The 22,422-nt window shown below is 36.9% G+C and overlaps 1 long non-coding RNA gene across 1 annotated transcript; it reads right to left on the bottom strand.

The window, feature by feature from the left end:
- Positions 1–9,223: 9,223 nt before the first annotated feature.
- LOC110705913 lies at positions 9,224–21,731 on the bottom strand. The gene is made up of 3 exons (XR_002508146.1): positions 21,453–21,731; positions 19,918–20,061; positions 9,224–9,765 (listed from the first exon to the last, which is right to left on the bottom strand). It is a non-coding gene; the product is annotated as an uncharacterized LOC110705913 (long non-coding RNA).
- Between the last annotated feature and the right edge of the window lie 691 nt (positions 21,732–22,422).

The raw sequence follows: 22,422 nt of genomic DNA, 5'->3' as shown, positions 1-22,422 counted from the left end.
TGCATAAAAAATATCTCATTGGAAAGACCATCCGTGATGAGTTAAAAACATAGGATTTTTACACGTAGGAAATTTGAGGAATATTTTTCACAACTAGGATCGAAATAGTGCTACACGAAACTGGAAAATTTTATCGAGCACAGAAAGCTGCTGAGGCATGTAGGAACTAGCGTTAGAAAACGGATTCTAGCGCCGATGATTTGACTATAGCGCCAGGCGACAGCTCCTATCACCAGGTGCCAAAGCCAAATCGCGGCGCCGACCTCTATTCGCTGGCGCCAAGTTCTTCCAATACCGAGCAAGAAATATGCGTTCTAATTTTGACCATTTTTAGCACTGTTTGCTCGTTCCTACTTCCTGATTGAGTTTTTCTCACTTTTCTGAAAACCATATGTGTTATACATATGGACATAACCCTCTGGGAATGCATGATCCATCTACCTGATTGAATGCTCTGTGTAACAAAGGGTACATCCGAGAATGTTGAATTCACCAAACAATGGAAGCGAGTTTTTAACTTGCGGTGTCCCAACCACTCGTGCCAACCCTTAAAAGGTAAGGCTTCAGCGTGGAGCATCCAGATAATTAACAATGTAACCTCTTTGACTAACCCATATCCCGAACTTTAGAGAACTAGAGCCATGGTTAGGTTGCGAACTCATTGCATCATATTGTGCCTACTTGACTAATTGTGCATTATTTGTTGCGCATACTCTATGTGTTTTTCCTAACTATTTGTTTGACTTGTGTTAAGACTAAATAAAATGATTAATGACTAATTTTCCTAATTAGTTAATTAATTAATTTAAGTAATCAAACTCTAATAATTTAATCAGAATTGACTTAGTACGACTTTAGGCATACCCTGTAGAGTAATAATACCGAAAGCAGTCCTAAATCAACATTCCAGTAATGGCGCCACGATTTGGACTACAGCGCCACATTGTGGAGTGCAGCGCCTGGTGACAGCTATGTCGTCTGGCGCTACACTGCAAAATGCGACGCCAGTCCTGTCGTTTGACAGACAGTTTGGTATGTTGCTCGAGTCATCACTTTGCGTCTAATTGAAGAGTTTGCTAATCAACTCGATTTGTTTTATTAATAATAATACCTTGTTAAGTCCTTAATCGAGTCTTGGCACTAAGTCCCATGGTTTTACACAAGAATCAAAGCATGTCACTTGCACTCACCATATAAAGCACACACTAATATGTATGCACACTTTAACCATGTCTAAGAGAGTCTTGTATGCGCGTATTTTCCGTCATTTTTTAGGGGGGGTAAGTCGGATATTAATCCTCCAATTAAATCACTTGTTTGAACCCTGTACTTGATTCCCAAAAATATACACCCTATTTTTTCTTTTTTGTCTTTTTTATAAAGTCGTAAAGTCAAAGTCAATTTGAGTCAAGTCGTTAAAACAAAAATGGTTTAATTTACAGCGCGTGGTTAAGAAAGGAAGGGTGTTTGATCAAAGACAACCTTTTCATTCAAGTTCAACTTTTTGACAAACCAATCGCTCGAAAAAGGAAAGCTAAGAAGATAATGGCAACTCAAGAGAAAGTTAATGAACTCATGAACCAACTGATTACTGTGACTGAGGCGTTAAAGGTTTTAACCCTCAAAATCGATGACCCTGTGAAGCAATAACAGATGGACCTCATGCAAGAAAGCTTAAGCAAGATTTCTAGTGTCTACAAGTTTCAAGGCATTAGTTTACAAGGGGTCTCGGTGGACAAGGAGCTTCTTCCGCAGAAGTTCAATTCCAATAACATCCCGAAATTCAAAGCAACTGACAGCCCTTACTTTCATCTAATAGCTTTTGAAACAATAATGAGTATTAAGGGTATAGATTAGAAAGTGTTCCCTCTATATTTTCTCTATCCCTTGAAACCGTTTGCCAACAATGGTTCTTCTCCCTTGACAAAGAGAGAACCTCTACATGGGAGTCATAATGAACGCTTTCATTGATAGGTACAAGTGCAACATTCAAGTTGAAACTGATCATAGAGAACTTGAAATAATCAAGCAGAAAGAGAATGAAGGTTTCACTTCTTTCTTCAACAAATGGAGAGAAACCTTTGTTAGGATGATTGAAGTACCAAGCGAAAAAGAATCTGTGAGGTTGTACATCAAGAACCTTAAAGATAAGTACTCCAGGCATCTCAAATACCAAAATAATCTTCATACCTTCAAGGCCGTCTATGACATTGAAATTAATATTGAAGACGACCTGGCTAAGCTGAGCGACTAACATTAACTCCAACAGTGGCTGGAAAGGCAAGAAGAATGACAATCCTTCCTCTTCCAAAACCACCCACTCAAACAATGTTAGCAATTTCTATTTGAGTGAAGTCCTTGCTATGAACGACTAAGGACAAAAGAAACCATTTAGGAGGAACTTTACTCCTATAGGTATGAATTATGACACCGCATATGAGCGACTAAATGCAAAAGGTCTTATAACTCCTATTGGACCATTTGGGGACCCACCAGTTGAGAAGAGAACAGCTAACTGGAACCCCAATGCACATTGCAAATATCACCAAGGTAGGGGCCACCTCACTGAAAATGGTTGGAAGCTTAAGGAAGCTATTCAAGAATTAATTGATAACAATAAACTGCCATTGCCTCCTGCCAGTAAGAAGCCAAGCATTGACAATGCACCTCTTGATCATTCCTTGGCCATCTCTGATGAGGAAAACGAGGTTGATCCGTCATCTCTCATCAAACATATTAAAGAAATTCATGCTATCGAAGAAGAGGAGGAGATCTTTTTCGATGCCATGGATGACTTCGCTGAACCAGTAAGCAAGGAAGACGTAAGAATGCTTATATGGTTCATGTGGGAGGGAACAGATTTGCTACGTGAGGCTCTTGAATTTTCAAAGAAATAAGTGGAGGAGCTTCAAAAAAACGGTGATAAGGTTCCACCCGCAAAGAAGAAACCCTTCTCTGTACAAGTAACTGACGGACCCAAGAAGAGTAATAAACTCTATACTCCAATTGGGACTTCATACGCTAAAATTTTCAAAATGCTCTCTGAGAGTGGTAAGGTCAAACCTCTCGAACCGAGACCATTTGAATCGCTAAAGAGGACAAATAGATTCTACTAATAATACCATTAATCAGGGGGACACACTATTGAAAACTGTTTTAAATTTAAAGATTTAATTCAAAAAATGATTGATGATAAAAAGACAGTCCAAATCCCACAAGAAGAGTACATAAGCATTAATGGGGTTTGGGACAGCGATGAAGAAGATTTCTACCTAAATGACATGGAAGGACCTCCATCTTCAGTGTCATATTCCATAGATGATTTCTGGGTTGAAGAGGATTCATCTATAGACTTCCTCACAAGGTCAGGGAGAATGCAACCTCCCATTTCAACACAACCTATGCCGACTACGCAGCATGTTCCCATACCTATCATAGAAAACAATGATATTGTCAAGCAATTCAAGAAGACCAAGGTCGAGATGAATGTGTGGAAGCTTCTAGCAACATCTTGAGAACATAGGTTGGTAGTGATGAATGCCTTGGATAAGATAGGGATAGATTCTGACACCACTCCCGAGGGGTTGGCTAACTTCCTTATGAGTGATCTCCCTAGTCCTATCAACTTGATAACCTTTTCTGACAAAGATTTACCCCTAGAAGGTGACAAGCATTATAAGGCACTAAACCTCACAGTGGTTTTCAAGAGAATGAACGTCCCAATGACTCTTGTAGACAATGGATCGACAATTAATGTATGTCCACACAGAACTGCGAGGATGCTAGGCATAAGAGACGAAGACTTAACCCCGTCAACACAAGGAATAAGAGCTTATGACAACACTCGTCGTCAAGCTCTTGGTAAGATTACCATGAATAAAACAGTGGGAGCAATAGAATATGCTAGTACATTACAAGTGGTAGATATCAAAGCTTCATTCAACTTATTGTTGGGACGCCCTTGGCTTTATGACCTAAAGGTCATCCATTCATCTCTCCACCAACAGGTAAAAGCCATAGTTGGAGGAATTCCTATCATGATCGATGCTTCACCCATGAGGATAAAAGCTATAGAAAATCCAATCATTAATGTGGAGCACGATGAAGACGATGAAGACTTGTGGGGGTTTAATGAAGAGGTCTCCTTAATAGAGGAGGATGAAAGGACCCCTCTCTGTCACGACCCCCCACTCCAACATGACGATAAATGCTATTCTAAAGAATCAAGGGCATTTTCCTAGAATGACTTTAGGAAAGAAGAAAGGAATAGAAAAACAGCTGGAATTACCTAGCCTTCCTAAGTTAGATACATTAGGACTTGGTTTCGAACCGACATGGGAAGATCTCAAGCGAGCCCAAGAAAGGTCTAAGGCCCATAGGAACGCTCGCATCCAAAAGAAAGCAATCCCAATGGATTAGGACTATCTGTGCTATGAATTTCCCAAACCTTTTGTTGTAAATGGCATAAGGCAACCAAGATTTGAAATTTTCTTAGGTTGCTATTTTCTAGGTGAAATCCCAACTCCTATCCACAAGGAGAAAGCACCCGCATGCTTTGACTTTAATGTCTTGGGATTATTATTTGGGCGAGAAAAAGATGAGCCGAGATACATAGAGGATAACTCCCTGCTCATTCAAACGGTCCTACAAAGCGAGAACTTTGACCCCTCGAAGCTCATCACTCCAGCAGAAGGATCAATGTGGCGCAAGACGGTCAAGGTGACTACTCCAAGTGGAAGGAAAATCTCCACAACGACAGGGCAAGTACCGATGTTCGAAGAGTCGTTTGAGTCAGAGTTAGAGTCAGAGTCTTTTCCTGTAGATTCATCCAAGTCCTTAGTTATAGCACCCCCTCCTTCTTCTATTTCTTCTCCTAGGGTAGTTAGCAATCAAGTCCCTGAGGACATTTATCTTTTCGATGTAATGATTTGCGAATTCAATAATATGTCTTAATCTGCTTACTCCTCGTGCTTTTCTTTAACCCAAGATGAAGAGCATTGCTCAACTAACAATGAAAATGACAAAGAAATTATTAAAGCAATGGAAACACTTGAAAAGAAAACACCGATAATTGAGGAAACTGAGACGGTTGATATCTCAAATGATTCAACCATTAAAAGAGAGGTTAAAATCGAATTAACACTTAATGAACAAGAAAGAACCGATTTAATTAATCTACTTAAACAATTCATCGATGTATTTTCTTGGACATATGAAGATATGCCAGGTATTAATAGAGAAATAGCTCAACACACTATACCACTAATTCCAGGAATGAAACCTGTAAACAAAAGTTGCGTCAAATGAAACCCGACGTAGCTCTTAAAATAAAAGAAGAAGTTCAAAAGCAAATAACTACAAGTTTTATCAGGGTATCCAAATACCCCGAATGGGTGGCCAACGTCGTCCCAGTTCTGAAGAAGGATGGAAGAGTAAGAATGTGTGTCGACTATCGAGATCTAAATAAGTTAAGTCCAAAGGACGACTTCCCTTTACCACACACGATATTTTGGTTGATAGACCGTGAAGTGACCACTCAAAGCGGAAGAAAGATCTCTATAAAAACAGACAAGGGCCGATGTTTGATGAATTGTCTGAGTCGATTCTGAGTTAGAGTCTTCCCCTATCGAGTCTTCCAAGTCCTTAGTTATAGCACCCTCTCTTAGCTCTTATTCTTTCGTATCTTCTCCTAGAATAGTCAATAATCAAGTCCCAACGGACATTTCTTTATTTGATGTAATGATTTCAGAGTTTAATAATATGTCCTCTTCTGCTTACTTCTCGTGTCATTCTTTAACTCAAGATGATGAGCATTGCTTAACTAACAATGAAAATTACAAAGAAATAATTAAAGCAATGGAAACACTTGAAAATAAAACACCGATAATTGAGGATACTGAAACGGTTGACATCTCAAAAGATCCAACCATTAAAAGACAAGTGAAAATCGGAATAACACTTAATAAAGAAGAAAGAACCGATTTTATTAATCTATTAAAAGAATTTATCGATGTATTCGCTTGGTCATATGAAGATATGCCAGGCATTAATAGAGAAATAGCTCAACACAAAATTCCACTAATTCCAGGAATGAAACTTGTAAAACAGAAGTTACGTCGAATGAATCCCGACGTGGCTCTTAAGATAAAAGAAGAAGTACAAAAACAAATAACAGCAGGTTTTATTAGGGTATCCAAATACCCGGAATGGGTTGCAAATGTAGTCCCAGTTTCGAAGAAGGATGGAAGGGTACGAATGTGTGTCGACTATCGAGATCTAAATAGGGCAAGTCCAAAAAAGGACTTCCCCTTACCACACATCGATATTTTAGTAGATAATGCAACAAATCATGCGCTTCTCTCATTTATGGATGGTTACCCAGGGTACAATCAGATCCTCATGGAAGAAGAAGACATGGAGAAGACAACTTTCATAACACCTTGGGGCGCTTACTGCTACATGGGTAATGTCGTTCGGGTTAAAAAATGCGGGTGCCACTTACCAACGAGCAGCGACTGCTTTACTCCATGATATGATGCACAAGGAAGTCGAATTCTATGTAGATGACATGATTGTGGAATCAAAGAATTGACCAGGGCATTTGGCAGCCGTACGAAAATTCTTTGAAAGATTAAGGAAATACAACATGAGGTTGAACCCATCCAAATATGCTTTGTTGTCACCTCAGAAAAACTCTTGGGATAAGTCATTAGCTCTAGAGGAATAGAGATAGACCCAACAAAGATTAAAGCAATCATGTCAATGCCACCGCCCAAAACCGAGAAGCAAATTCGGTGATTAATTGGTTGTTTGCAATATATAAGTAGGTTCATATCAAAGTTGACAACAATATGTTAACAAATATTAAAAAAACTCAAAATGAATGTACCGGTAATATGGGACATTGAGTGTCAAAAAGCCTTTGAGAATATCAAAGCCTATCTCGCTAACCCTCTTGTATTAGCACCAGCACTCCCAGGAATCCCTCTTAGGTTGTACTTAACAGTCACCAAGGAGACAATGGGGGCTATGCTCGCACAAGAATTAGAAGGAAAGAAAAATGTCATCTACTATCTAAGTAAGAAGATGCTCGAGTATGAAATACGCTATACACCACTTGAGATATTGTGCCTCGCATCGGTGTGGGCCACAACCAAGTTAAGACATTACATGCTCGTTCGTACAGTCTTTGCGGTATCTCGAATGGATCCACTCAAGTATCTTTTCGAGAAATCTACACTAAATGGGCGAATATCAAGATGGATAGTTAACCCAGCCCAATTCGATGTAAGGTTCATGCCTCAAAAGGCCATTAAGGGATCCGTGGTTTTCGATTTCTTAGTGGATTTTCCGATAGAAGATTCCACGCCCATACATGAGAATGATTTTCCATATAAAGACTTGATGGTCACAGAAGATGATACTTGGACTCTCTACTTTGACGGAGCCTCAAACCAAAAGGGATGTGGTGTAGGAGTGATATTGGTATCACCAAAAGAGTAACATGTTCCAATATCCATAAAGCTAGATTTCGGCGTTACCAATAACGCTGTAGAATATGAAGCATGCGTGGTAGGCCTTGAAACAGCATTGGCATTGGGAGTAAAGAAACTTCGAATTTTCAGGGATTCTTCATTGATCATCAATCAAATTTCCAAGAGATGGAAATTAAGGAGTGAAAGTTTGGGCCCTTACCAAACCTGCTTGGAAAATCTCACAAACCAATTGGAGAAGGTAGAATACATATATCTACCTAGAGAGGAAAATCAATTTGCTGATGCCTTGGCAGGACTAGCCTCGATGGTTAGGATTTCTACGGAAATTGAGCAAATGCCTTTAAAAATAGGGCACAAACCAGCTTACATCCAAGCAATAGAAGATGATGGGGTATCTGAAGAGGAAAAAGAAGACGAAGAAGAACCTTGGTATACAGACATCCTCAACTATGTCACAAAGGGAGAATATCCACCCCATGCTGACAAAAAAGGCAAAACGAGCCTTAAGACTTTTGGCTTCCCAATACGTGCTTATTAACGACGAGTTACACAAAAGGGTACCTAATGGACGAGCTCTTTTATGTGTAGGAAAAAAGGAAGCCCAAAGGGCTATGAGAATAGTGCACGAAGGGGTGTGTGGAACACACGTAAATGGCAAAATGCTACTCTAAAAGATAATGCGCGAAGGATATTATTTGACTACCATGAATAGGTAGTGTCATCAATATGTTAAAAGATGCCCTAAATGCCAAATATATGCCAACCTGCAACATGTTCCCCCATCTCTCTTCTACACCTACACATCACCATAGCCATACTCAACATGGGGAATAGACATCATCGGAAAAATTACTCCTCTAGGAACAGGAGGCCATGAATATATATTAGTAGTAATTTATTATTTCACTAAATGGGTTGAAGCAAAATCATATGCAAAACTCACTACAAAACATGTGTGACAAAGGAATAAACGCGTCCTTAAATGTATATCCCTAATCAAATACAATTTATACACCTAAACGAACCTAATACAAGTATAACGAAAGTATAGGGGTCGATCCACAGGGAGCAACTAAACAATGCAATCACCACTAGTCATTTAAGCTATCTCAGAAAGTCAAATGTAGTTATCTAAAGACAGTAAAATAGAAGCAAAAACGCTAAAATGGAAATTAAGCGAGCTAAGGCAATGAAATTAAGACACTAATGGAATCGGATTAGGTAATTTTGCACTGAAGCATGAATAGATATGAAATTGTTATTAAACACTAACTAAACATCACACATCAACGGTTTAAGACACAATCTAACATCCTATCGGAGTCAATTGCTTTCTTGATTCATCAACAACCTACACTATCGTCTTAGGTCGAGCAAATCAAGGTAATAATCTTGCAAAAACGTTCAATGGAAATTTCTAAGCCGAGCTATCGCTACAATCTAGGTCAATCCACCTAGTTATGACTAATGGTTGGCCACCCAAGAGAAACAACTAATATGATATGCAAAACAAAGACTTTAATCACAATCACAACAATTTAAATATCAAAGCATTCTTGAGGCTCAACTACACCATCACCAATTCCCCTAGTAAGGAAACTACTCACTAATCATGTTCAAAAAAACATCAATCATCAAATCAATAAGCATCAACATGATTAACAAGAAAAGAAGGAGAATCAAAATAAACAAACAAAATCAAATGCAAAGCTAAAGAGAAAGAGTAAGAATTTGCTCATTAATTGAAGTGGATGATCTACAAAGGTCAAACAAGTTCCTTCTTCAAAATCCAAGTTCATCAATGAAGAAATCTACACCTTCTCTCTCTACCAAATGATGACTAATAGTGCTTTCTCTCTCTAGATTAAGCTAAAATTAAGAAATTAGAACTAAGTTAATCTAATTACATCAAAACGTTCTAAAACGGGACTTATATAGTCCGTGTATAGCTGGCTGAAGTCGGGAAAAGGTTCGACCAAACATAGGGTAGGTTCAGTTGAACATCAGCGTAGGTTTGGTCGAACCGTGGGTAGGATCGGTCGAACCTCCCTGCTCCAGGTTTGGTCGAACTTCTGGTGTTCGACCGCTTCTGCAAAATGCTGAAATCTGAAAAGTTCTTGCTTTCAACGTTTGGTCGAACCTTATGCAAGTTCGGTCACACCCAAGGTTCGACCGAACCTTTCAGAGAGTTCGACCATACCTCCTCTAGAACTTGTTTTATTCAGCTCCAATTTGACTTAAGCCTTCTCCTCTTTGAAGTCCCCGATTCCTACAAAACACATGCATGAGAATCAAAGTAAACAGTAGGCAAAATCTAGGAAAAAGGAAGATAAAAGAGAAGGGAACTAAGTGTAAGGAAAATGATGCAAACAAGTCCCAAACGTAGGAAAATAGCCATTAAAATGAACCTTAATCGTGGCATAAATGCCACTCATTAACTCCCCCCACACTTGCCTCTTGCTTGTCCTCAAGCAAGGAAGCAAGGAAAATCAAAACAAAAAGACAAACACAACAAACATAACATGACATGGTTTAAGAAAACCATTCAAGCTCTTAGATAGAAAATGCTCCATTTGGGCTCAAACGAATATATATGCACCAAAGAATACTCACCTTTCTCAATTCAATAAGGGAAAACACGTTCCAAGATGCTCATGGTTGAAAAAGACAAACCTAAGCTAAGCATAGAGAACTAGTAATTTCACTCTCCGCCCTAGCCTATCCAAGATGGTGCACGTTCTCTCCACTAGCTTCAAGTCACCCCTTAGTTAGCTCCTCATGATTCCTCGAAGGAACCGGAAAAACAAGTATTTGTATAGAACCATAAGGTCATTCTGACATCTTGACTATGCATACTCTCTCCATAGGGTTGAAGTCCATATCCCTCCACTGGTCTTTGACCTTGCCACATAAAATTCCAAGGGTTTTTAGGGTTGTAATGTTACGGCTAAGGGTAAAGGTTGGGAATCAATTTGAAAATTTGGTAGCAATTCCTAAGTGAAGCAAAAGAGTGGCTGTCTCTCAAAAACAAACTAAGAATTGAACATAATCTCAAATTTACAACCTTTAATACAAACCTTACACAAACTACATCCGTGAAAGGGAGAAGAACATAAAAGCCCTTTTTTATTAACTTTTTTTTTGTTAATATTTATTCTACGCCCTTGCCTTTTTCTAAGGACGGCTTTTTCGTGAAAATCCACTTGGTTTTTTTTTTTTTCAAGCTCAACTTCTAAAACCTTACTTAGACTAATTCACATAGTTTTCTTGCTTATTATCAACACTTTCAAATCTCAAACCTCACAAGGCAATGCTTCACTAACAAAAGGGTTGGTAAAATATAGGCCGATAGGTTTGTAATGTGGTTAAGACAAGAAAGGGAAATAAGGCCCAAATTGGTTAGCAACTAGGTTGATGCAAAATCGAAAACCAAATTTGTAACGAAATAAAAAGAAAATAAATAAAAATGAAAGAGGGGTGTCCTTTTCCTCCTTTAAAGTTGCTTGGTCACGGTCTTGGGAACTAGAGAACAACACAAGGATTAAGCTATTCATGGTCAAGGATCCTAAATGCCGCTCAACAAGATTGATGAAGTCTTGAAGAATTTAAACCTCACATGGGATGGGAAGTAAGCAAATACCAACTAAAGGGCTTCATATCCACTATAGAGAGCAACACCATCTTACTACTTTCCCGTAAACTAAGGGTTCAAACGTCCTCAATAGATCTTAGCCTTACTAACTTAGCTTAAAATTTGTCTGTAACACCCCAATAATTCTCCCTTTTCCAAACCACTTACTTTAAATAAAAATAGAGGAGAACCATTGGCATGTTACCGCCACGTGTTAAAACGTTAAGGCTTTATCAAAGTATTGCAGCGGAAATCCAACTTAAATATTAAAATAATATAATTTAGAAAACCAATAAGTCAAAGCTTACAAATTGGAACCATAAAGGCCCTTATTAAAACCAAACCAATATTCCAAAATCCCAAAACATAATTAAAATAGTAAAACACAAATAAGTTCAACACAAAGAACGAATACTCTCAATCACACCAATCCCTTGACAATGCGTATGTCAAATCCCCGAACTTCACATCATCAAGCTAACCTGTGCAATACTGCTCCCTAATAATACAAGTGTAATAATTGGATCATCACAGGGTCATTGAAAGGCGAAGGCCATGACCAAAAGAAAACACACAAAAGCACGCAATCAGCAAAGCTGAGTACATACAAGCTACAACGTACCAAGCCTAGCATGCTCAACTAATTAAAGTAAATAAACATACAACATAAATTCATTAATCAAGACTCCACACTTAAACAATTCAATCGACTCAACATACTTGCTAATCAATTCCAAACACTTGACTCTTTATATTTAATTTAATTCATTTAGTTGGACTAAGCAATAGACGAGGTTGTCCAATCCACCAAATCATTTTGGTCCCAAATGACCATTTAAAATAAAAGTTTAGCGCGATGCAAGAATGGGCGCGACTCCATTCTCACAAAGTTAGTCTAGGATCCCATCTAACTTTCATTATAAAATAAAAATGTAAATACCAAAAGAAAAGAGGACATGTTGATCAAACAAGCCTCGAAAAGCCACGGGCTACCACCGTGTACCCCAACCCATAATTGTCAATACTCTAGAAGTGCACGCTTTCCAGAGTTTTATTGCTCATCCATGTTTCACTTTACGTGATTACAATTTTAATTAATAGCCAACTCATTCAAGAAGACCATACATAACAATCATACATCAATTCACTTTTAATCTTATTTAGGACAATGGTGATCACATCACAAGTTGACCTTTAATTCCTTTAAACTTCCAAATTATTCAAAATTGTTAAAACATAGTCAACCCACCTAGCCATTTCGGCTTAATCCACCTTTACGCAACATACTAACAAGTCATGCTCGAGTAATAAAATAAATAACAACCTTGTGGAATAATTAATAAATTCACTCCACTTAAACCATTCAATTTCAATCCTTTAATGATCCAAATGTGGTTAACAAACCGATCCAATAAAAATATGCCTATATCAACATTCCATAATCCAATATAATTCAACATGTTTGCATCCATAATTCCATACAAACATAATCAATTCACTAAAACTTGTCTCATAAAGATAAGCACATGAATTAATTAAATGTATAACCAAACAATTTTTATCCAAGTGTTCTCTAATCATGAAACTAAGTTCTTTTCTTTGGTACCTAAACATGATACTACTTACAACGAAGTAGACATGTACGTACCTCGTATAAACAATCCTTTGTGCCACTTTTAATCACTTACAAGTCTCCTAAGAAATAATCACTTCCTAGAAAACAAGCAACAATAATAAATTAATACTTAACAAAATTTCCAGCAATATAATTTAGATTAAAACTCCTTAAAAATTCATTAAAAACATGTTTTTATGGTTAATTATGCATTAGAAATACAATAGGAACAAAACCCCAATTTAATTAGTCATAAGAACCCTAAAATCCCAATTTAAATAAATTGAAACCCTAGGTTTTTAAACTTATAAAATCTGAAAATTATAACAACAATATAATCTGAAATTATTAGTTTAAAACATAAAAACATGATTTTGATACTAAAAATATAAACTTTATACTATAAAATCAAAACCCAAAACTAATCATAAACATTAAGCATAAAAAAAACTTCGTTAAAAATCAAAAACTGCCCGAAAATAATATTTAGAGGCTGAATTTGGCCACGAGAAGGTGGTACTCATTACCAAAGGTAGTGAGTCTTTCTTAAAACATTGTTTCCACAAGGAAAACACTACTTTTTTGTCAAAATCGGATGAGTTCAGAACCTGATCGGGATTAAAACGGGATTAATATTAACGAACCAAAATCTAAACATTAAAACACGAATTTACGTGTTCAAAATAATCTGGAATTAAGTTAAAGTAATTAGTAGTATAATCACCAAAATTTCAAAACATCAATACTATAAAAGCCCTAAATCGATTGTTCATAAAAACCCTAAAATCATGATTTTCAATGATTAAAAACCCTAGGTTATTAAATTTACAAAATCTGAAAATTATAACATTTATAAAATCTGAAATTATAAAGTTTAATCATCAAAATACAATTTGATACTAATTAAATTAATTTCAAATAATAAAATCAAAATCCATAATCAATAATTATAATTACACAAATTAATAAAACAAAGGAGAAAAAAAATAAGACTAACCTTTGTGTGGGGAAATTTTTGGGGATGTATGGGGTATTTATAGGAGAGAGGATAGTAGGGTAAGTAGGGATATTGGGCCTCATCAAATTAATGGGTCAATTAAGGAAGTAAACTGGGTTTGGTTTGTTTGTTGGACATAAATTATAGAAGGAAGGTTCATAAAAAGTTCTTTGTAATAAAATCGCTTATCAACCCCAAAAATAATTTGAAACTTTTGAAATTAAATTCCGGAAAAATACCAGTAAATATTATAATAATATATAATTTCATTTATAATATATTTTAAAATATGGGGGATTACATTGTTTATCTCAACCATAAGCACTCTCAAGCCGTGTAAGCCATCGTAAATTAGGAAGACAAGTACTCATTGGCACATCATAATACAACCAATTCCAAATGCATGAGAAAATTTCAAATTAAAATCATTTCATTCTGTCATGGTCATGTTTGTAACACAAAAAGGAAAATAAAACAAAAGAGAAGAGGAAGAAATCTAAAGGGTTCACAAATGAGGCATAAAATCCAAATAAATCCCAATCATCAAACAATTGATCGTTGATAACAACATCAACGATCCCAGGTTCCTTAGAACCAAATTCAAACAACCAATTTTTTGGGGGGATGTAAGGGAACCCTCATCTCGGGCTCCTATCTCCTTGCTCCCTAGCGGGGTTATCGAAATCAAACCCGGGAGTATCCATGAATGGGTGGAAAGGTTGGTTGAAATGCTCATAGGGCCACCCTTTGTCACCCCAACCACCATCAAAAGGGTTTTGGGTGGATGTAGATGTCGGGTCAAAGGCCGGATTACATCCACCCGGACAATATGGATCGTAAGGAGGGGTGGCAATACGTTGGGAAGGGTCAATGGGACCTACCCAATAGGGATAGACATTGGGGTTAGGGTTGTTGGGGTCATAGGGATCCCAATAAGGAACCGGACCTTCTTGAGGAGGGTGGTACGGATAGTTAACATAGGGCGCTTGAAGGCCCGCTTGCACAATATTGTCATAATTCATCCTTCCGTAGTACCCCCATTGTTCAATGGAAGTTTGGTTATCACGGCGGATATCCTCAAGGGTACTACGGATGGCATTCATATCGAAAGGAAGAAAGGAAGAAGAAGAAGAAGATGCCTCACCTCCCCCTCTAAAGGGGGGAACGGGTTGCTCCGGATGGTGGACCGGTTAAGAATGTGGAATAGTGCCCCGGGTTCGGTTCCTCCTTAAGTCGTCGAGGATGAACTGTCGGGTGATCCTCCATTTTAGAGTATCGCAATGGTCCATCGAAGTGAGATTGGGGTCCGGAAGGACACACCATTCTTCCACTTTGTCCACCAAGAGGATAAACTTGCGTTTGTTGGTTGTGTAGTTGATGAAACGCTGTTGACAGAGAGCGATGATAGAGAGAGCATAAGGAGGAAACCCCTCTTCCGCTTCCTCTCTGTTTTGTAGCACGTAGGGGAGCAATTCTATTTGGTCCATGTAGGCCATCCTTCAAAGAAAGGGCAATAAGATTTCATTTAGTTCACTCTCGGTTAAAGAATGATCCTCATTGAACATGTGGAAGTGAATAACAAGTTGAGGTTCATTGCCATCATCATCCTCTTATAATACTTCCTTGCGGAGAGAAGCAAGGAACTCCAATGTAACTCGCTCATAAGTGTGAGCGGAAAGGTGGATGAAATCACCCCACCAAAAGTTTTGAGCAGGCCGGACCACTTCGTCCAAGATGATGAGTCTCCTCAAGGTTATAGCACAGAAGAACCTTGTTGATCGAATTGGACTAGAGATGAGTGATTGGTAGACATTCAAAAAATGCTCATTGGGAGCAATGATGTCGTGATCGTTAATGCCCGACGGAGGTGGGAAAGAGGTTGTTGAGGGCTCACCCGCCCTCTTCCTCTTGGATTTGCTTTTACTTTTACCGAACATTATGACTCTACAAAATAACCAAGAATATCATTAGGAAGATGCAAGCCAAGAGGTGTCATAAAAAGCTTGCCAAGATAAAAAGTGTGTGCATGAAAGTAATAGCCATGAATTGTGAAATAGATGTAGAGGATAACAACAATGCAATTCAAGGCATTAATAAACACTTATGAACCAAGGCAAGAACGAAAAGTTCATTGGCATTCATATGCAAATCCTAAGAAAGTCTCGGTGAAATACGGCATGATGTCCCCTAAATTCATGATAATCACTCACAAACCATCAATATCAAACCAAGAACAATGAATAACAATCTCAAAACTACATATATCCAACTCATAAATTTCTCAATCAAAAAGTAGTAGCAAAAACAACCTAATGTGAAATGAACATATTCAAGCAAATACATTGAAACCAAATAAAATCAAGGTATACATGCATAATCATCATAAAGCAAGTTCTACTATCAACAACCAATCAATTGCAACAAGGAAATCCCAATAACCACAAACATCAAACAAGCCATTACTAACAATCTCAGTATTAACACAATTCATACTTTAACATGTAAAACATGGAAAAAATAAGAGAAATGGACAAAATGAACTTGCAAAAGCTAGAAAAACAATACCACAATTGATTGGAAGCATGTAGAAACTCAAAAACAGCAATTCACTCAAACCCTAGAAATTGGGGAAACTTTGAAAAGGTGGAGTTTTGTGAGGAATTTCGGGTGTAGATTGTAGAAATTGAGTAAAGGATGAAAAATAAGTGAGAAATAGAGAAGATTGGAGTGATTTTGTTGGAGATTTGAGGTTGAAATGGGGTGTGACAATAGAGTTTTAGAGTGAGAAGGAGAAGGAGAAGATAAGAGAAATAAAGTTGAATGAAGGGGAATGGAGAAGAAGAGTTGTGCGGCTTTTCTTTGCCTTACAAAAAATTGTCCGACAAAGGTTCGTTCGAACCTTGGGTAGGTTTGGTCGAACTTTACCCACAATTCGGTCGAATTACCTCAAGGTTCGGTCGAACCTACTCTCAAACTTTAAATTCAAAAATTAGGCAGAAAGTTTTCAGATTAGGCAGAAAGTTTTCAGATTTTTGTTCCAAAATAGGAGTGGCCGAACTTTAGATAGTTCGGTCACACCAAGGTTCAATCGAACCACCCCTGGGTTCGGTCAAACCTACTCTGAATCTTTCATTCCTGCAATTCTGGTAAAAAGTTTTCATATTACACTTCCAGTGTAGGAGCGGGCGAACTCAAGAAAGTTCTGTCAAACTTTTTACAAGGTTCGACCAAACCTTCAGGGAGTTTGGTCGAACCACCCAAATTTTCAAAAATTCTCATTTTGCAGCAGTTTTGCTTCTAGATTGAGAGTATTCGAACCGCAATGGAGCTCGCTCGGACTTCCATCAAAAACAAAAGCTTCAAAATATGCACAAAAACTTCTCTTCAAAACACACTAAAATACCATACAATCATGCTAAAGGCAAGGTATACCAACGATTCCAACAGAATGAAAACCTGAAAAACATAAATCCATCAATCCAAAATTGTAGATGGAAAAATTAAAGCATCAAGAAAAGAGAAGAGTAGAAAAGGGTTAGAAAAGCTCAACGTTCCTTGAACTAATCAAGGAGGATCAAATTTATGATGCACATCAAAGAGTGGATACATGACCGGCTTATCAATGGAATTCCCTTCATAATAAGGCTTAAGACAGTGACCATTAACTTTGAACCGGGAATATTCATCATTAGCGATCTCAAAATAACTATAGGGAAACACTCTTGTGATAATGAATGGACCACTCCACCTCGATCTAAGCTTGCCCGGGAAGAGCTTCAAACGAGAATTGTAGAGGAGAACCTTTTGGCCTTCAACAAAGTCCTTTTTTAAGATTTGAGCATCGTGCCAAGCTTTGGTCCTTGCCTTGTACATGCTTGCACTATCATAAGCGTTCATTCTCAACTCTTCTAACTCATGTAACTCAAGAATTCTTTGCACACCCGCGCTATGGATGTTAAAGTTGATTTGCTTGATAGCCCAATGAGTTCGATGCTCCATCTCTACGGGCAAGTGACAATTCTTCCCTTAAACAAGCTTGTAGGGAGTAGTCCCTATTGAAGTCTTGAAAGCGGTCCTATAAACCCATAAAGAGTCAATGAACTTAGATGACCAATCTTTCCTTATCCTTGCCACCGTCTTCTCAAGATCACTTTGAGCTCCCTATTAGTGATCTCCGCTTGACCACTCTTTTGAGGATGGTAAGCGAGCCCTCACTTATGAGATACTCCATATCTATCAAGAAGTCTAACGAAGGTATTGTGCTTGAAATGTGACCCCCCATCACTAATTATGGCCCTTGGAACACCAATTCTCGGAAAAATCACCTTCTTAAAAAGATTAACCACCACCTTAGAATCGTTTGTAGGGGAAGCCACGTCCTCCGCCCACTTAGAGACATAGTCAACGGCAACCAAGATATACTTGTTCCCATGTGAAGAAATGAAAGGGCCCATGAAATCTATAGCCCACACATCAAAAACTTCAAGCTCAAGGATGGGGTTTTGCGGTATTTCATCCTTCCTAGAAATATTTCCTATCCGTTGACATCTATCACAAGTCTTGAAAAACATCCAAGCATCCTTGAATAGAGAAGGCCAAAAGAGAATAGATCACTACAACAAATTGACCTTTGTGCCACGTGTAAAATCGTGGCACAAGTTTAAAATTCCCGTGGCTATGTAATTTAGCCACGGGAATTTTGAAATTTACTCCTGTGGCACAAGAGGCCGTGGCTAGGATTTCGCCACGGGAAAACAAATGTCGTGGCAAATTATAAAATTTATGCCACGGGTACTCATGTGGCAAACAAATTCACTTGCCACATTATCTTGTTTGCCACATATATTATCGTGGCTAATTAGCTTGTTAGCCACAAATATTACCTTGGCTAATAAACTTAATTGATATAATTATTACCGTGTGGCTAACAACACTAGGATAGGCACCGAATCAAAGCAACTTAAAGGTAGTGGTTTTGTAATTGATAAACATACATAGAGCATATATAGTATATACACATAAAACTATGATAATTTCATTAATTGCTTGTAAATTATATACACATCATCCAAAAAAAAAAAATCAGTATACACTACAATAGGAGCAGCAACAATCAGCATGGGTAGTAGCAACAATCAGCAGAGAGCAGCATGCAGTAATAGCACCCAACTACAACAACAACGGTAAACCATGGAGCATCTTAAACACCTTGCTTTCTTGGAGCACCCTAGAGCAATGCATTCCTCTTCAAATAGTTTGGCATATAGTGATAGAACAACAGGCGCATTAAAGATTCCAGCACATCCATAAGAATATTCTTTTTTCCATCTCTCATGAGGAGCACTATTAGTCCTAAGAAAATATCTTTCACTCCCACTAGTTACTATTAAAAGAAGTGTCTTCCATGCACGTACAAGCATAAGGTACAATCAGAGCACACAGAGACAGAAAAAATGACAGAAATTCACGTGAAAGACACAATAGAGCAAATTTCCTGGCTTTTCTTCACTTGATTAGTTGTAGCATACTATACACCCTATCTACAATATCTTCTAAAAAAAAGAAGATTTTTTTTACTTTGATTTATTACTGATTTTTAAGCACCTACTATGGATTTCCCTTTTGAGCACTAGAAAACAGTAGTGGCTGCAAGCCTCATTGAAGGAGAGAGTTCATATTCAAAACAAGGTATAGTGGAGTCATATTGGCTATTACAATCCCTGTTTTTTTAATACACAACGAAAAGATACAGTAGAGGCCTAACTGGCTATATACTTGTTTACAAAAGCTACAGTGGTAGTTTGCTTGTGCTTATAGTCTAAAAATTTGACATCTGAAGAAATGCACATATCATCACATATATAGGACTTAGGTACTACCAGTGTTCTGAACTAATATAAGCTTAAAACTATTATACATATTAATAAAACACACATAGGACATCAACTTCAACAAACCGTGATGCTTTATGAACAGATTATGAAGAAAAACCAGCAGCAGAACCAGAAGCACGCATATCAATTTCATAGGCAATAATAGCGCACAAGCAAGTATCAAGAAATGATACTTATAACCAACTAACATAGATATTTTATGAGTATGATTAATAAACAGGTTGATTTCAGTAACGGAAGAAAGTTATAAACTTAGTTAGATTAACTGAAAAGGATTAACTTACCAAGAGAGGACTATTTTGCTCAGCCATGTCTTAGAGCACAAGCAAACACTTTCCAAAAACAATTGTGACACCATCCTGTGAGTTAGATGTTGTACCAGCAAGGTACAATTTGACATCATAAACTAGTAACAACCCCACTTCCTCCTGTATAAATAATTAAAGTACTAATCAATAACAAACTCAGGTTTGAAAATTAGAAACCTTATCACCCAACTAATGACTTTGAAAAGGCTAATATACTGACACTAATATTATCTTGGCTAATGAAAGTTAAACAACTTTTTAAAAGGGCAGGAGGGGCACCCACTTTGAACCTAGATCTTGACATTAAAGGGATCTGAAACATCTTAAACGCCAAATTTGATACAATTATCAAATAATAAGGAGTCGGTTAAACAAACTTGAGTTCCTTATCTTATTAGTAATTATAAGATCACATCCCCTCTCAATTAACATGTTCATCATCAAACAATTTCATTAAAAGGAGTCGGTTTTACTAAAAGCTCGAATCATCAATCTAGTGACTTAGCTTATCTTGCATTGGCAAGGATCACGGTGACTCTCAATATTCACCCTTCACCCACAATTTATTTTGGTTTCAAATACATAATAATAAAACTAAGGTATCAAACTAACATTTTACATATTGTTTCAGAATACATTACCAGTCAAACTAATGTCACAAACTCATAAAGTGTACAATGTGAAGGCATGATTTCTAGTTTTCAACAATAACTACTCATCAACAACCACTTATATCACAAATGACCATAATTTATATTTAATATGCAGGTATACATAACAAACATCCATCAAATTCAAGAAACTTAGATAGTTTGAATAAATAAAAAAATTACAGAGATAAAAAATTAAAAAAAAAAACAAAGACAAAAATGCTTAGAATTGTATACATTAATCCAGTAGATACAAATTGAGCAAGAACCTAATAAAATAACCCAATTGAAGAAGAAAAAATAGGGAATTTTGCCCTTAAAAAAGAATTGTTAGTTCAATTGCGAATAGTGGAACTAATTTGATATCAAATAACCATTACAAAGAAATCAAATCAAATTAAGCCCAAGAAATTAAAGCATTTAACGTGAATAATTGGACCAAAAAGCCAAAATATAATGCAAAGCTAAATAACCCAGAAACCCTAACCTCAAATTTCTGATTTTTGATTCGAAATTGATTCGAATTTGCTGTTTCTTGAATCATTGAATGAAAAACCGTTTAAATTGGCCCAAAATTTAGTGTCGAATTTTTCGAATTTTCTCGAATTAAGACTGGATATTTTAGTTCTTGAGGAAAATTCATCGAATTCCACCTTATAAATCGCACAAATTGAATCCAGGACTTGTAGACGACGGTGGAGGATGATGAATCGAAAGCCAAGAAATGGAGGAATGGAGGATGCCATTGAGCTTTGTTTGGAACCCTCAATTTGTGTGTAATGTGAATAAAATTTAGGATACATAAAATCCTAGATTGAGAAATTGAAACTGGATGATGAAAAAAAGAAATAAAAATTTTACCTTAGAAACTGCTTCAATGGAGAACTTTGAGTGCGCTTCAATGGAGTACGATGGGTGCGCTTCAATGGAAACTGAGAGAGAAAGGAGGGGAAATATAGCAAGAGAACGGATCATTTGGGGGGTTGTTAAACTGAGGTAGTTTTTTATTTACTCAAGTTGCCTGTTATTAAAACTTTTACAGATTTATTACTCGTACATTCAAGGGAAGTCATTTGGTTTAAAAAAAAAAATTGAAATAAGGGAATTTACTTGTGAATGCAGACGATTAAAATAAGAAGAGAAAAAATTTTAAAATTTCTTAGAGTATATTTTCTCTATTGAAATTTTATGAAAACGTATTGTTTTATTGGTATTGATTATTGAAGCTAAATTCCCTTTTTTTAAGTTTGATGGGTGTAATAAACATTATTTTTCATAGGGACTTTATCACGCGACTGCTGATATGACTAATAATACAGATTATCGGAGTTGAGGTTTTTATAAAACTAATGCATTCTTTAGGTGACTTTAAATTTCTACTAATAAATAAACCAAGCATATTTATAAAGAAAATATAAGTGTGTATTAGAAATATAAATATATTTGACCTCTAATTTGTATTATTGTTTTATATAAACTAGTTATAGTATGCTATGATTTCCTCTTTTCCATGTCATGAGTAGATCTAGTTACAAAATTTTTTACATTTTTAGCAAAAATCATGGCATAAATATTGTATGCTTGTGACGAAAAAATTATTACATGTAACACGAGTGTAAAATTTGCCACGAAAAAAAAAAAAACGACTCGCAGTACTAATAAAACGTTTGCCACGGGAAGATAGCTGTTTGTGGCACAAATATAAAGTTTGCTTCGGGAAAAGCGCTACTCGTGGCACAAGTGTGATATTTGCCACGGGAAAATAAATACCCGTGGCATAAATTATTCTTCTTATTCAGGTTTTGTGTCATAGTTTTTTTTCCCGTGGCTA

Source organism: Chenopodium quinoa, unplaced genomic scaffold, assembly GCF_001683475.1.
Source record: "Chenopodium quinoa cultivar QQ74 unplaced genomic scaffold, ASM168347v1, whole genome shotgun sequence".
NCBI classification, from domain to species: domain Eukaryota; kingdom Viridiplantae; phylum Streptophyta; class Magnoliopsida; order Caryophyllales; family Amaranthaceae; genus Chenopodium; species Chenopodium quinoa.
This window is presented reverse-complemented; position numbering and strand designations above follow the sequence as displayed.